This window comes from Pseudophryne corroboree, chromosome 1 (assembly GCF_028390025.1).
Source record: "Pseudophryne corroboree isolate aPseCor3 chromosome 1, aPseCor3.hap2, whole genome shotgun sequence".
In the NCBI taxonomy this organism is placed as follows: domain Eukaryota; kingdom Metazoa; phylum Chordata; class Amphibia; order Anura; family Myobatrachidae; genus Pseudophryne; species Pseudophryne corroboree.
In genome coordinates, this window is record NC_086444.1 from 504,778,956 (window position 1) to 504,792,875 (window position 13,920).

General features: G+C 45.5%; 1 protein-coding gene across 6 annotated transcripts in view; it reads right to left on the reverse strand.

The window, feature by feature from the left end:
• The window catches only part of LOC134895878 (cytochrome P450 1A1-like), a 124,359-nt gene that overhangs the window by 47,335 nt on the left and 63,104 nt on the right, over positions 1-13,920 (reverse strand). Inside the window, exons 2-3 of one of the 6 annotated variants that reach the window (XM_063913874.1) lie at positions 4,862-4,956; positions 338-386 (exon numbers count right to left, since the gene is read on the reverse strand). The exons of the other annotated variants lie outside the window; for them this stretch is intronic. The gene's annotated coding sequence lies outside the window, so the exon portion shown is untranslated. The remainder of the gene's footprint in view (positions 1-337; positions 387-4,861; positions 4,957-13,920) is intronic. 6 annotated transcript variants of the gene reach the window in all.

A 13,920-nucleotide genomic window follows, 5' to 3' on the forward strand; every position in this document is an offset into this window, starting at 1 on the left:
GCCTGAACATAGTGAGCTGGCTGAAGACAGATGGCCAGTGCCAGATTAAGGACCACATAAGCCTGGAGCTGAAATTTATGAAGGTCCTATTGTGTGTCAAAGCAGAGGGTGTGACAATGGTGTGTGGGGCATAATTAGTGCTGTGGGGGGTCTCTGCAAGCGTGAGACTGCCCTCCAACCTTGTGCCACTCCCTACAACCTCTTCTTGCTTCTTTGTCTTCCTGATGCTGCTTTATTGCCGCTTGCCAGAATTCAGGAACATTGGGCCCAATTTGGAAAAGAAAGAGGTTCTATTCATCTCCTGAAAAATAGGGTATAAGGATTCCCTACAACTGACCTTTTTTCTTACTTATTTACTTCTTTGCTTGTAGCTTCTTTTTCTTTTCCTATTTTTATAAAAATAATGTTTTCAGATTAGCGCTTGGTAAAAATAATAATTGGTTGTTACAAATAAGACCTAATGAGTTTAAAATCAATATGCGTCAAGTAACAAAATGTCAAAGTGTCCCCAGTTCACAATATACCATGAAGTGTCACCACCACTGCATCTCTCCAACCTCACCCCCTCCTGTGTATATTCAGTGCCAACCTGCTGCACCTCTCCAGCACCTTCCCCCCGCATGTCTGCAACACTGTCCTCCCCTGCATATAATATCATGCTTCTCTCCAGTACCATCTCTCTGCATCTCTCCAAGGCATCACTCTGCGTCTCTCCTTTGACATAATCTCCCCATGTGTCTCTCCAGCATGATCCTCCTGCATTTGTACACCCCCTCCACCCTTGTCTCTCTGGACACATCCCTCTTCCCCCTGCGTATTTCCAGTGCCATCAGACCCCATGTATCTCTGAGGCATCATCCCCCTGCATCTCTCCAAACCTCTCCCCATGTCTCCCCAGTACCATCCCCCATGTCTCTCCAGCCTCACCCCCGTGACTCTCAATTGCTATTATCCTGCCCTTTGTCCCTCCACTGTCATCATCCTGCCCTGTCTTCCTCCTGTGCCATCCCCACTCCTTACTTGTCACTGGGCTGACAGGTAGCTCTGTATGGCTCCTCATTCATTCAGCATTTTGATGGCTCCTGGCTATCTCTACTGGGCCCCATAGAATATTTCCCTTTCTCTGTTTGTATTTGTTGTGTGATCCCTGCACTTCCGGGTATCACAACTTGCATTTCCTTCCCACCTGTCGCTAGAGCCTAATGGTGTGCCATAGAGCCAGCCGGTTTGCAAAATGCACCGCTATGTGTAGCAGACCTACACACCATCGCATTGTACATATTTTCACAGCCTTCCTGAGTGTAAATTGTGCTTCATGCCTTCAGGGTCTCCTGTATGGCTGCGGCCATATTGTGGGAGATGAAAGGTATGCCAATCCCTACACTCTTGGTGGACATGTTTTTTGGACATGTCGATTACTGAAAGAGGCAGCCATCGGCAGTTATAAATAAGCCCAGTGGAGGAGGACTGAGGGCCACTGAAGGTAGCAAGGGGCACATCCATGTACCGGCCCATCAGGGATCATCCCTGTTTCACAATATGCCATGACACACTGATTAAAATCCTGATTCAGATTTGTATAATAATGTATTTGCAGCCTTAAGGTGGATACACACTATTAGATATATCTGCAGATCAATTGATCTGCAGATATATCTATGTACGGATCGGGCAGTGTGCTGTGCATACACACAGCCCGATCCGTTGGGGGACTGACGTCATGAATTGGGCGGGCGGGCGCTCGCGCCCGCCCAGTTCACCTGTCAATCACCGCCGGCCGCCGCAGCATGTGTACGGGCGGTCGGACGACCGCCCCGTACACACACAGCGACGCGCCAATATATCGTTAGATATATTGGCTGTCGGCTGTGCTGCGCGCCCGACGCGATACGTCTGTGAACGACGGAGTTCACAGACGTATCGCCCGTACACACTGGCCGACGGTACCGCAATGTATCGGCCGTTCAAGAGAACGGCCGATACATCGACCAGTGTGTACGGGCCTTTAGTGTATGTGCGAAAATTGGCAAATGTCAGCAGAAGCATTTCCCACATTTACCTGTAGGATATGGACTGTGCAAATTATGAGACACCCACTTCTCCTTCCTGAGAATATAAGAGAACCATATGTATACACTAGAAAAGAGGCGCCTAAGAGGAGATATTATTAATATCTTCAAATATGTAAAGTGACATCACAAAGAGTTATCAGAGGAATTATTTATTAAAAGAACACAGTTTAGGACACATGGGCACTCGCTGCGACTGGAGGAGAGAAAGTTCCGAAAGCAACGGAGGGAAGGGTTCTTCACTGTTAGGGCAATCAGGATGTGGAATTCCCTGCCAGGGAAGGTGGTAATGGCGGACTCTGTAATTGGATTTAAAAAAGGAATGGATACATTTCTGAATGAAAAAGCTATCCAAGGTTATAATACTTAAAAAAAATCAACGTGGTTAATCCGGGGGTAACATGAGTTATTGTAGCTAACATTATTCAGCAAGTATGTAGAATCATCACAACTTAAAACAGGTTGAACACGATGGGCAATTTGCCTCAATTCAACCTCAAATACTATGTAACTATGTCAAATACTATGTTATTGCAGACTAAATTCACGCCACCATCAGGTCATCATCAGTTGTAGATTAATTGCGTAAGTAAGTCCTGGGTCACACAGAGTCAGCCTCACAACTTGAAAAAAAGTGGAGCTGTGTTTTTGCATGAGCAAACACAGCCAGAAGCATTAAATTGGCCATGACATTCCCTCAACACGTCCATGATCCAGACCTCTTTTTGCGCTCACTTTTGTCCACCACCCCAACTCCACCCAGGAATGCACAGAAATCGCAGTGTTTCCGATCATTGCAGTCCCATACAAGTTGTAAATGCCATTGCAGAGCTTGGTTTGCACATATGCATTAAAGACTAGTGGGTCTATTCATAAAGCAAAGAAAAGCCCTGTTTTGCATTAAACAGGGCTTTTCTCTGCTTACCACAATTCACAGAGTTGGTTACTATGGAGAAGTCCGTGACTTCACTAGCGGAACCCCCACTCCGTGCCAGAATTGCATCACCAGACTTTAGTATGGTGAGTGCGATGCATGAAGGACTGGAAAGCTTCGCTTTCCACTTCTCCATGGAGTTCAGGTTCAGCATCTCAGGCTGGCGTAACCTGAACTGCTGTGCTTAAACTGCAGGGAAACTCAATGCTTCCTTGCTCTCTGTCCGCATCAGGTGCTGGCTCCACCACTTGACCTCCCATCAGCCACTGCAACCTTCCCACCAGAAAATGGGCATGGCTTCAGCAAAAAGGGGACGTGGCTTTGTTGTAATGCCGCAATCGCGAACCACACCCCCATTTTCCATCATTATGGGGGCATGGCCAGTGCTCAGTGAGCTGCTGGCATGCCCCCAGTCCCTTTGTCTCAGTGAATAGATGCTGAGTTCACATGCAGCAAGTGACAAGAGCCTTCCATCTGTACCCCCCCTTCCAACCACAGGACACTGCGGTTCGCGGGTGGGACTGTCCCACGGAAATGGGGACAGTTGGGATGTATGGTTTTTCACGCGTGTGGAGTAGCAAAAAATCGCCCTATGCCAAAGGCGGATCCAGGGGGGGGGGGGCACTCGGGCCCGTGCCCCCCCTGTCATTTCTGACTTCTTTTTTTTCAAATGGAGAACAGCAGCAGCACTACTGCTATTTCCGTCAGTCAGATTTGATAAAAGCCGGCAGGCAAAAGGACCCGCTGCTGCTCTAACAGCAAGTCCGTGTGGTAACTAATGGGGATGCTGGAGCTGCAGCTCCAGCCTACTCCTGCTCACACTGCAACCTACCTCCCCCACTGCCAGCCGGCCAGAGTCCAGCCCAGGTGCGGGGTTCAAATGCCATCATCAAGTAAGACTGTTACTTATGATGGCGCCGAAGGCTTCATTAGCCCTCATTGCACCGCACAGTTTCCCAGCACTTCCTCCTCCACTTCCTTTACCACCATGCCAGGTGCAGTCAAACTCAGCTCAGCTTTGAGAAGGCGGACCGTGTGATTGTTACAGGGCTGTCCTGCAGAAGTCTTATGCTGCTTGTTGGAGATCCAGCTGGCTGCTTCTGCTAATCAAAGATGGGCAATTCGTGTTCTGCAGTCTGAGTCTCACTGCAGTGCCCAAAACAAGGTATGCTGCACCTGCCACCACCAACTAAAAACTATAATAATTTAATTGTGCTGGGGTGCCTTCCAGGCCCCCATTATTAATGGAACCGGTGACCAACATTTCAAGGCCCAATCAGCATTTTCATCAGGGTGAAACATTTACAATAAACCAGGATGCGCTCCTACAGCCAATCATTACCTGATGGTGTATTCTGTGAGGCCACACCCCCTGTGATACCACACCCCTTATCTGGGAGCACACGTGCCTTAGGTGCATGTAAATATAACTATTACCGTTCCCCTATCATGGTGCTCCCCCTTTCATTTTCTTCTGGATCCGCCCCTGCCCTATGCCATACTGTTTTCTGACCAACCAAGTCTTAACAGCCTAAATACACACCCATTTTCCAGGAGTCCCTAGCTTTTCAAAGTGTCAAAATGTTTTTCATCATTTGAAAACATTGAGCTCGCGAAATCTGGACTACTTGTTCAATTACTTTTATGTTACCGAATATACTGTAATTCCCTTGCCTTGTAATATTAGTTCTAAATGTCTACAGTGTTTTGTTTTTAATATTACAGGACTTGCTGAATATCTTTGATTTAAAAAGCTGGACTTGTCCTGACATGTACCCACTTTATAATCTTACAACCATAATTACCAAGCCACACCTTTATGTACTGTAATATGTAATACCAGGATGCCAATTCTTACTTTTATCTTAGGAGAATATAAAATCTGTTTATACTTTGTTCTCTTTGAAGCTGTTTCTTTGCATGCCTCATTTTCCAGATTAAATCGACTGTTATCTGCAGTGGTTCAAAAAGACCTGAACATAAATATAGTCTGATTTATATAAGAGAGCTTCTTTTTTTAATGTAAACATTTCCGAAATTTATCAAAACAGAAAATAATCGAGGCAAAATTGTCACCATGGATCATTTTTGAGGTACTATACTGTACTGTACATATTTGAGAGATATAATAGTTTGCATTACTGTATACAGAATAAGTACAGTACACACTGGATTTGGGTAACATGGGGTGGCTGTAATAGGGTGTAAGAATCAGAAAGTGAGGGATTTTGGGAGTTTTCTCCTGTTTTTTTTAATGGCAATCATTAACATGACAAAATCAACCTGGATTGCCACTTTTAAAAAATAGAAGTAATCTCCCAAAATCTCACACTTTCTGATTCTCACACCCTATTACATTCCCCCCATGGTCTGTATTTGCATCACAGATTTCTATCTTATGCTTTTAAACTTTAAGGAAATGTAGTGTGTTGGAAAGACACGTTTCTTAAAGTCTTGACTGTAGTCACAATTGATTTAAGGGTTCCCTGGAGTGAAAGGAAAGAGAGAGGGTAGGCTCCATTCACATCAGGAAACCCTTAAATCAGCTACAGTATTACTATAGCCAATCCTTTTAGAAACCCTTTTTTTTTCAAAAAGCTAAAGAATTTCCATAAAGTTTACTTGGGCTACTAACATTTCTATTACACTGATTTCTACTAGAGATGTGCTCCAACCCCCGTGCTTTGGTTTTACTTTCACAAAAAAACACCCGCTGTGTTTTGTTTTTGTTTTATGGTTTTGGCAAGACCACCCTCAGAGAACCGAGCCCACCCGGACTTACACAATCTAAGTGGATCCGGGCCAGAGCTCGGATCTCCCTGCCTGCCTTGGCTCAGAAAAATGAGGCAAAACATCATCCTACCAGTATGTAGATGTGTATCCTGCTAGGACCCTGACATTGGTGCCAGTGGAGTATGTTTTCAGCCATCTGGTGGCTATAGCAACCATTAGTGGAAGTGGACAGACAGGGACAATTACCCCCACTGGAGGCGGCATGAGGGGAAGGCTCTAGAACTGCCATGTGCCAGACAGCAGGAGGACAACAGGGGGCTTGTGACAGGAGGAAGCAGCGCAGCTGAGCGCATGAACTTACCATTGTAGAAGTCTGTGGTTCTGCGTGATCACCAGGCGGGCTGTAGAGTGTCCTGTAGCTCTGGAGCAGACAACAGTAACCTCAGATAGTGTTTTCCCCCTGCACTGGCTCCAGCGTGTGGAGAGGCGACTTCCGGCGCGGACAGAGCCGAGCTGGGGAGGCGGAGACCTCCGCAGACTGACAAGAGGGCTGTGGCTGTGCGGCAAATCTAAGCTGAGAGTTGAAGCGGGGCAGAGGTGGGTCCGGAGGTGGAGCTGCATCACGGTAATGAAGGGGACCCTGTGATCTGCATCTGGAGACACCTCCTATTCTCTTCTCTGAATTAAGCACATCTCCCTAGGGACAGCTATAGCTCCAGCACCAACCGTAGAGACAGGGAGTTTATGAAGCTCATTTGTACTACATCAGCGCAGCTGATAGTTGGAAATATTGCTTAAACTATTACTACAATAAAGAAAAGCAGCCTTTCCCGGCACAGCTAGTACAGTGATACATAGTGACAGGATAAGAGAATAACTGCAAAAAGGGAATACACAGTAACAGTTGCAAGGCTTAGGAACTTATGTGTCAGAAAAACTGCAGACCAGGGACCGGGACTAGTTGTCAGTTTCACTGGAACAGAGTAGTTTTCCCTCAGGAGCAGCATTAATTCATAGAATAGACTACATTACCAAAGGGTACCATTCAGGAACAATTAACTTCTGTCCTACTTAACCTGGGCAACGAACAATGGGGGTCATTCTGAGTAGATCGCTCGCTAGCAGTTTTTAGCAGCCGTGCAAACGCATTGTCGCCGCCCACTGGGGAGTGTATTTTCGCTTTGCATAAGTGCGAACACCTGTGCAGCAGAGCGCCTGCAAAAACATTTTGTGCAAAACAAGACCAGCCCTGAATTTACTCTCCGTGTGCGTTGATTCTAACATTGGAGGGTTGGCTTTTGACGTCACACACCCGCCCATCGTTCGCCCAGCCACACCTGCATATTCCCTGGCACGCCTGCATTTTTCTAAGCACTCCCTGAAAACGGTCAGTTGACACCCATAAACACCCCTTTCCTGTCAATCTTCTTGCGGGCGCCAGTGCAAATGAAAACGTCGCTAGAACCTGTTGAAAACCACAAAGGACTTTGTACCCGTACGTCGCGTGTGCACATTGCAATGCATACACATGCTCAGAAATGCCAATTTTTAGCCTGATCGCTGTTCTGCAGACAACGGCAGCTAGCGATCAACTCAGAATGACCCCCAATAAGAGAGCTCTCCTTAGTGTACATTTAGGGACTTCTTACTGACTTGAACCGGTTTATTTGCCTATCTTGACTCAGGAAGAGAGAAATTTATGGGGTAGTTGGTTGTTGGTGCAACCTATAAATGTTTTATGTAAGTTAATATGATGTTTATGTCTATAATTCCTACAACTAGGTTAACATGTGGTTCACCATATATGACAATTCGTTTATTTTTGCAATGTTTTTCGGAAGAGGTTAATTCTTTTGTAGGAACGTGACGCAGATGACGAGATCACCACTACCGTCCAGATCCGGTGTAATAAAATAAACCCCTCTTGGTTGATGGATTGTTTTATACATTTGACATTTTATAATTATTTATGCCTTTTAAATGTTATTGATTGTATTCAGTCTTGTCTGTGGGAGACACTCAGATTGTGGTAATGACCAATTTAATCAATAAATTGAGTCCTCTATTAAGCCGTGCACGTTGAGCTTTCCTACTCATCTTTCCGACCCTCACTGAGGAACAAGGTAACTTGTCACATTTCCAGATTGTTACATTTAACTTTGGCGTTCACGAACAGGATATCTGCAAAATGTTGGCTCCACAGAATCTCGCATCAATGTCAAGCCAGAGGCTTCTGCCAGCATCCCCCAGAAGGTAAAATTTGACTACCACGACGGCATCACCTATAACCATGTTGTTATATTTTTGGGCCCCGTGGTTACCTACATATTCCAGAAATTTGGGTGCCCTATGACTTTAGCACTCTTAAGGAGTTTAAAAACAAACTGTATGCTATGTTTTGTTTATATCCACTTAGTGGAAAACAACAAGTGGAGATTTTGATGGGGCAACTGAAAGGCTCCGCATTACGTGAGGTGAAGGCCAGGGAGGATAAGAAAAATGAGACGGTAGAGGATATTTTCCAGAAACTACTGTAGGGAGCAGATTCGAATCCAAAACGGTGACGGAGGTGAAAAGTTGCCTTTATGCGAGGAAACAGCGACCCAATGAATTGCTGCGGGAGTTTGCCCTGGGTCTGCAGGAGGCAATGAAGGCAGTTCAAATCCTCGATGCCCCTGAGATTGGACAGGTCGATGAGACCTTAATTAACTTATTTATAGAAGGCACACAAGCTGAGACGATTCAATCCCAATTATCCCAATTACGGATGTGGAAGCATCAATAGCAGAATTGCTCATTTTCTGAGTTTAAGGAGGCAGTTCTTCAAATCCTTGGGTTAAACCAAAGCGACGATGCTGAAAGTGAAAAGTCGTCTGAACCACTCGATGAAGAGAGTCCCCATGAAGTTAAATCATGTTCAAGGCTTGAAACCCTAGTACAGAAGGGAGCCATTTCCCAACAGGCCCAAGCCCCAGCTGGAACGGATCCTATAACCATGCTTGGTAGCAAACTTACGGTGAGTGCTCGCATCTGAAGATCCAGATCAATGGGGTCAAAGTAGCGGCTCTCCTGGATACGGGTTCTCAAGTATCTACCATCCGTCTCACGGAGTTTCTCCAACATTGGGTGAAACCACCATTGTAACTTCACCAACTACCTGGCTCCATCTACTGGCCAGCAACAGGCAACCAATCACATATCGGGGGTATTGAGACCCTGATATGAAGATACTGAAGGCCAAGTTGTACAGACAAGGGTGCCTAGTTACTACTGCGCCTAGTGCACATTCTGAAAAACTGCCCGGATCAGTTGGTGGAAGCTTTATGATGTGAAATGAGATCTGCGGCTCCTAGAGAGTGGAGGTCCTTACAGCAGATGGTATGATTGCTTGAGAAGCAGAGGAGATTTACCAATGTCTGGGGAGAGGTCGGAAAGGTCTGGATTACAGATCAACAGCCAGTCTGGTTAAAGTCCATGTCCGAGCAGGTGGTGTGGTGTAAGACCAGGATAGGTCCCCTGGGTCGAGATTATGAGGCCTTGGTAGAATCCTTTGACCATGATGGACAGAAGCCTTTTGCCATGGCAAGAACATTGGCAATTGTAGAACATGGAAGGGTACCTGTGCGTGTACTAAACCCACATAACTATCCTATATGACTTTATAAGCACTATCCAGCAGCGAGGGTAAGCCAAATTGACTTCCAGGAGTGTGATCACAGCTCAAAATGAGGCAACAGTGGAAGAACCATTAGAGAATAGCGGTGGAACTGTGTGGTGGGCCGAGATACAAATTGGTGATGAGGACATATCAGACACCCAGAGAGAGGGGGTACTTCATGTGGTACGATGAAATGTGGGTGTTTTAAGTCAACACCCTTCTGATTTTGGCAAGGCAGAGAAAGTGTTTCATCATATCCCTATGGGAACAATCTCTCCGATTAAAGAACGGCATCGTCCTTTACCTCCAGCCATGTACCAGCCTGTGCGAAACATGATCACCGAAATGAGGGAGGCTGGAGTCATTTTGGAGAGCCACAGTCCATGGGCGGCTCCGGTCGTGAGTGTGAAGAAGAAAGATGGAAGCCTCCGTTTCTGCATAGACTATCGCAAGTTAAACAATGTTACTCACAAGGATGCTTACCCACTGCTGCGAATCAAAGTCTTTAATGGCCTTGAAGACAGCCACATAGTTCTCAATGCTGGATCTTACAAGTGGATAGATTCAAATGGCCCCTGAAGATAGGAAGAAAACAGCTTTCACAACCCCAATGGGCTTATTTCAATATGAAAGTATGTCCCTTGAGCTTTGTAATGCACCAGCCACTTTCCAATGGGTCATGGAACATTGTCTTCGACATCATAATTTTGAGACAATTTTTTTATATCTTGACAATGTCATCTTTTTGAAAAGTTACGAGGATCACTTACGCCACTTGGAGGAAATCTTCAATATACTGACCAAAGCTGGACTGAAACTCAAACCGGCCAAATGCCATTTGCCCAAACTGAAAGTACGATACCTTTGTCATATTGTCAGTGTTGAAGAAGTGATACCTGACTCGGAGAAAATCAACGTTGCGCGGGGTTGGCCGGTAACCCGAACAGTCCGAGACATCCAGAGATTCCTGGGATTCGTTGGTTATTACCGGCGCTTCATCGAACAGTTTGCCATGGTGGCCACCCCATTGAATTAACTCTTAAGGGGCCAGTCATGTATTGAAAGAAGAGGCTCATCTTTGGTTTAGTGGGGTGAAGGACACCAATGGGCCTTTGATCAGCTGAAAGTCTCATTGACGGAAGCTCCGTTACTCGCCTATCCAGACTACGAAAAACCTTTTAAAGTGTATACTGATGCCAGTCACCATGGATTGGGGGCTGTCTTGTCTCAGAGGCAGAATGGACGTGAGAGAGTTATTGCCTACGGCAGCAGGGGCCTTTGCAGGACTAAGCGGAACAGTGAAAACTACAGCACCTTTAAGCTGGAATTGTTAGCTCTTGTCTGGGCCATCATGGAAAAATGTAAGGACTACTTGGCCACCACACCGTTTATCAATATGATGGACAACAATTCTTTAGCCCATATATATACTGCTCGACTGGGAGCCCTGGAACAGAGATGGGTATCTTGCCTCGCCAACTTCAGTTATACGGTGTCTTACAGAAGTGGAAAGTCGAATGGCAATGCTGATGCCCTGTCCCGTCTACCAACTGCAGATGTTGTGGGAGAAGATAAAGATGTTGATGAAGACATTAAGACTCCAGTGTTCAAAGTCTATGGAACAGGGAGAACTGTCACTTCCGACCCTTTATCTGCCTCCATTGATCCGCAGGTTGGGGATCTCCCATGCGACCCAACAATGGTTGGCTGGTCAAGAATCCAACAGCAAAGCCCCATGTTGAGGGAACACTTGGCTCTACTACAACAGAAACGCCGGTTGAACAGAGTTCAACGAGCCGAAGCCGATCCAGAGCTAGAAAAATGGTTGAGACACCGTGATCATCTCCAGCTGAAATAGAGTCTCTAGTACGAATTAGCATAGACCCGGGTACTCATCAGATAGTTACTCAAGTTGTTGTCCCAAGAGATCAGGCCAGCCTCTTGTTAGAAGCCTATCATGATAGATCTGGGCACTTTCGCATGCAGAAGATGGAGGCAGTATTAAGAAAGAGATACTGTTGGATTGGCATGAGAGAAGACATCGAGGGGTGGTGCCGAGACTGTGTGTCGTGCAGCCCCAAGCGACATCCCAATAACAATCAGAAAGATGTATTACATCCGATAACAAGTCGATATCCCTTGCAGATTGTCACTCTGGACCATGTAAAGCTTGAACCCAGTACCAACGGGTATCAATACACTCTCACGATGACTTGTCATTACAGTAAGTTCCTTGTGGTGGTACCAGTTAAAGACCTCACTGCAAAGACCACGGCTGAACTTTTCCACAAACAGTTCACCAGGCCCTATGGGTATCCAGATTGTATTCTCTCTGATCAGGGCCCTGCCTTTGAGTCACAACTGTTCCGTGAACTTTGCTCTTACTATGGCTGCCGAAAAACACAAACCACCGCTTACCATCCACAGGGGAATGGACTGTGTGAGCGAGCTAACCAAACCATTATTGGAATGTTAAGGAGCTTGTCAGCAGAAGCACGGGCCAAGTGGCCGACTCTACTACCAGAGCTCATCTACCTGTATAATTACATGGAACATTGCTCCACGGGATTCATTGCTCCACGGGATTTACGCCTTATTATATCATGTTCGGATGACAGGACTTGGAGCTGAACCCTACAGGGACTCATCTGGATAAGCCCAAAACCAACTGGGTCCATGAACATCAACACCATTCGAGCTATTATAGAAAAGAGAGTGGAGAAGGTCCATCAGCGTCAAGAGAGAGATTATAATGTTTCTATTTGGTTTGTACCTCTGCAAGTGGGAGATACAGTTTGGAGGAAGCGGAATCATCATTCTAGCAAACAAGACACCATGTGCAAGCCTGTCCCGTACATTGTAAGTAGTGTGCCGGAAGGTGAGCGGTATACTTATGGAATTCGTCAAGGCTCAGGGGAACCGGTAAATATCGTATCCCGAGACCAAATCAAGCAATGTACTGCACCAATTCCTGAGGAAGGACAAGACTTGTCTGAGACAAAAGGACAGGAAACCCCAGAAGGTATTCCACTGCATGACCCCATAGAAATATTGACATTCATGAGCGGTGCAGTACTGCAGAGCTCAGTGAAATGGAAAGCTTCTGAACCCGTTGAAGGAATATCCATAGGACGAGATGATTCCCTTGGTGTTGAGGATGCCCAAGTTAGGGGGGAGATGTCCATCCCGGTACCAAAAAGATCGGTACGTAGTACTAGAGGCAAATTACCTCTATTGAATTATCTTGATCTGTATATGTATTATAGATCCAAGTAAAGTGGTCTGAATTGTACCACCAACATAGAGAAAGTCCAAAAGATGTGTGGAATAAGAATTTCTTTGTATTACGTTTATTTGCAATTAGCCTATGAAAGCTGTTAATGAAAGACTAGAAATCAATGTCTTTATCGTATCTTGGGAATGACAGCTGCATGAGGACATGCATCATTCTAGCAGGGAGGCATGTGGCATCCCAACAGAGTACTGTAGGTGTGTGTGTATATATATATATATATACACATACATATATATATATATATATATATATATGTAATTGATAATGCTGATTATCTAACAGGAATGAAAGCTATACCTTATACTCACTTAGAATACACTTTACCATGGAGCCGCTGCGGCCGCTAAACCTAGTACACACGCTACGTACTTTATACACTGTTTGTGCACGGAGTCCCGTATCACTGTACGGACTTAGCATACAAACGCCGCGCTGGGGGTACAAAGTACACACAGCGCGCGCACACCCAGAGATACACTTTAAACCTTTACAGTAATGCAATGCAATGCTATTACACTTTAAACCTTATGCAGCAATGCAGTGTGATGCTATTACACTTTAAACCTTATGCAGCAATGCAGTGTGATGCTATTACACTTTAAACCTTATGCAGTAATGCAGTGTGATGCTATTACACTTTAAACCTTAGCAGGGAAAGAAATACATGACACCAGTCTGTAATTAAACCACTGGGTTCCGACACCACAGTGGATTATTGCTGAAAGGGGGTTACAATATATACAATACAATACAATATAACAGAGTAAATGGCTACAGTCAATGTACATACGTGATTGGACAAGCTTGCGCAACCCGGCCGGTCCCCGGTCATCTGATAGATAACTTTGTGAGTCTTGTGCCAGGCCAGGCAGCAGCAGGCTTTATTTATACAATTCTTCCAAAAGCAATACAATGGATACTGTAATCCCTGTGTCCATTGGACACAGGAATGCACTTTTACAGTAGAGTAGAGGTCATAGGTCAATTTGAAAAGGTAGGCGATGTCTTTCCCAACTGCTCTTATGGGTGGTCTTCTCTGGATTCCCGCCGCATACATAATATACAGTAAATACAGTTTATATCTATTTTCTGCTTCTGCACATAACTATCTGCAGGAACATGCGATCTTCCGCAGACCAACACCGGAATGTTACCCTTAAAATACCCTACAGCTGGATACCAAACACCACCTTATAACCTTAGTCTGTCCCCTCTTATCCTGTAAAGGTGA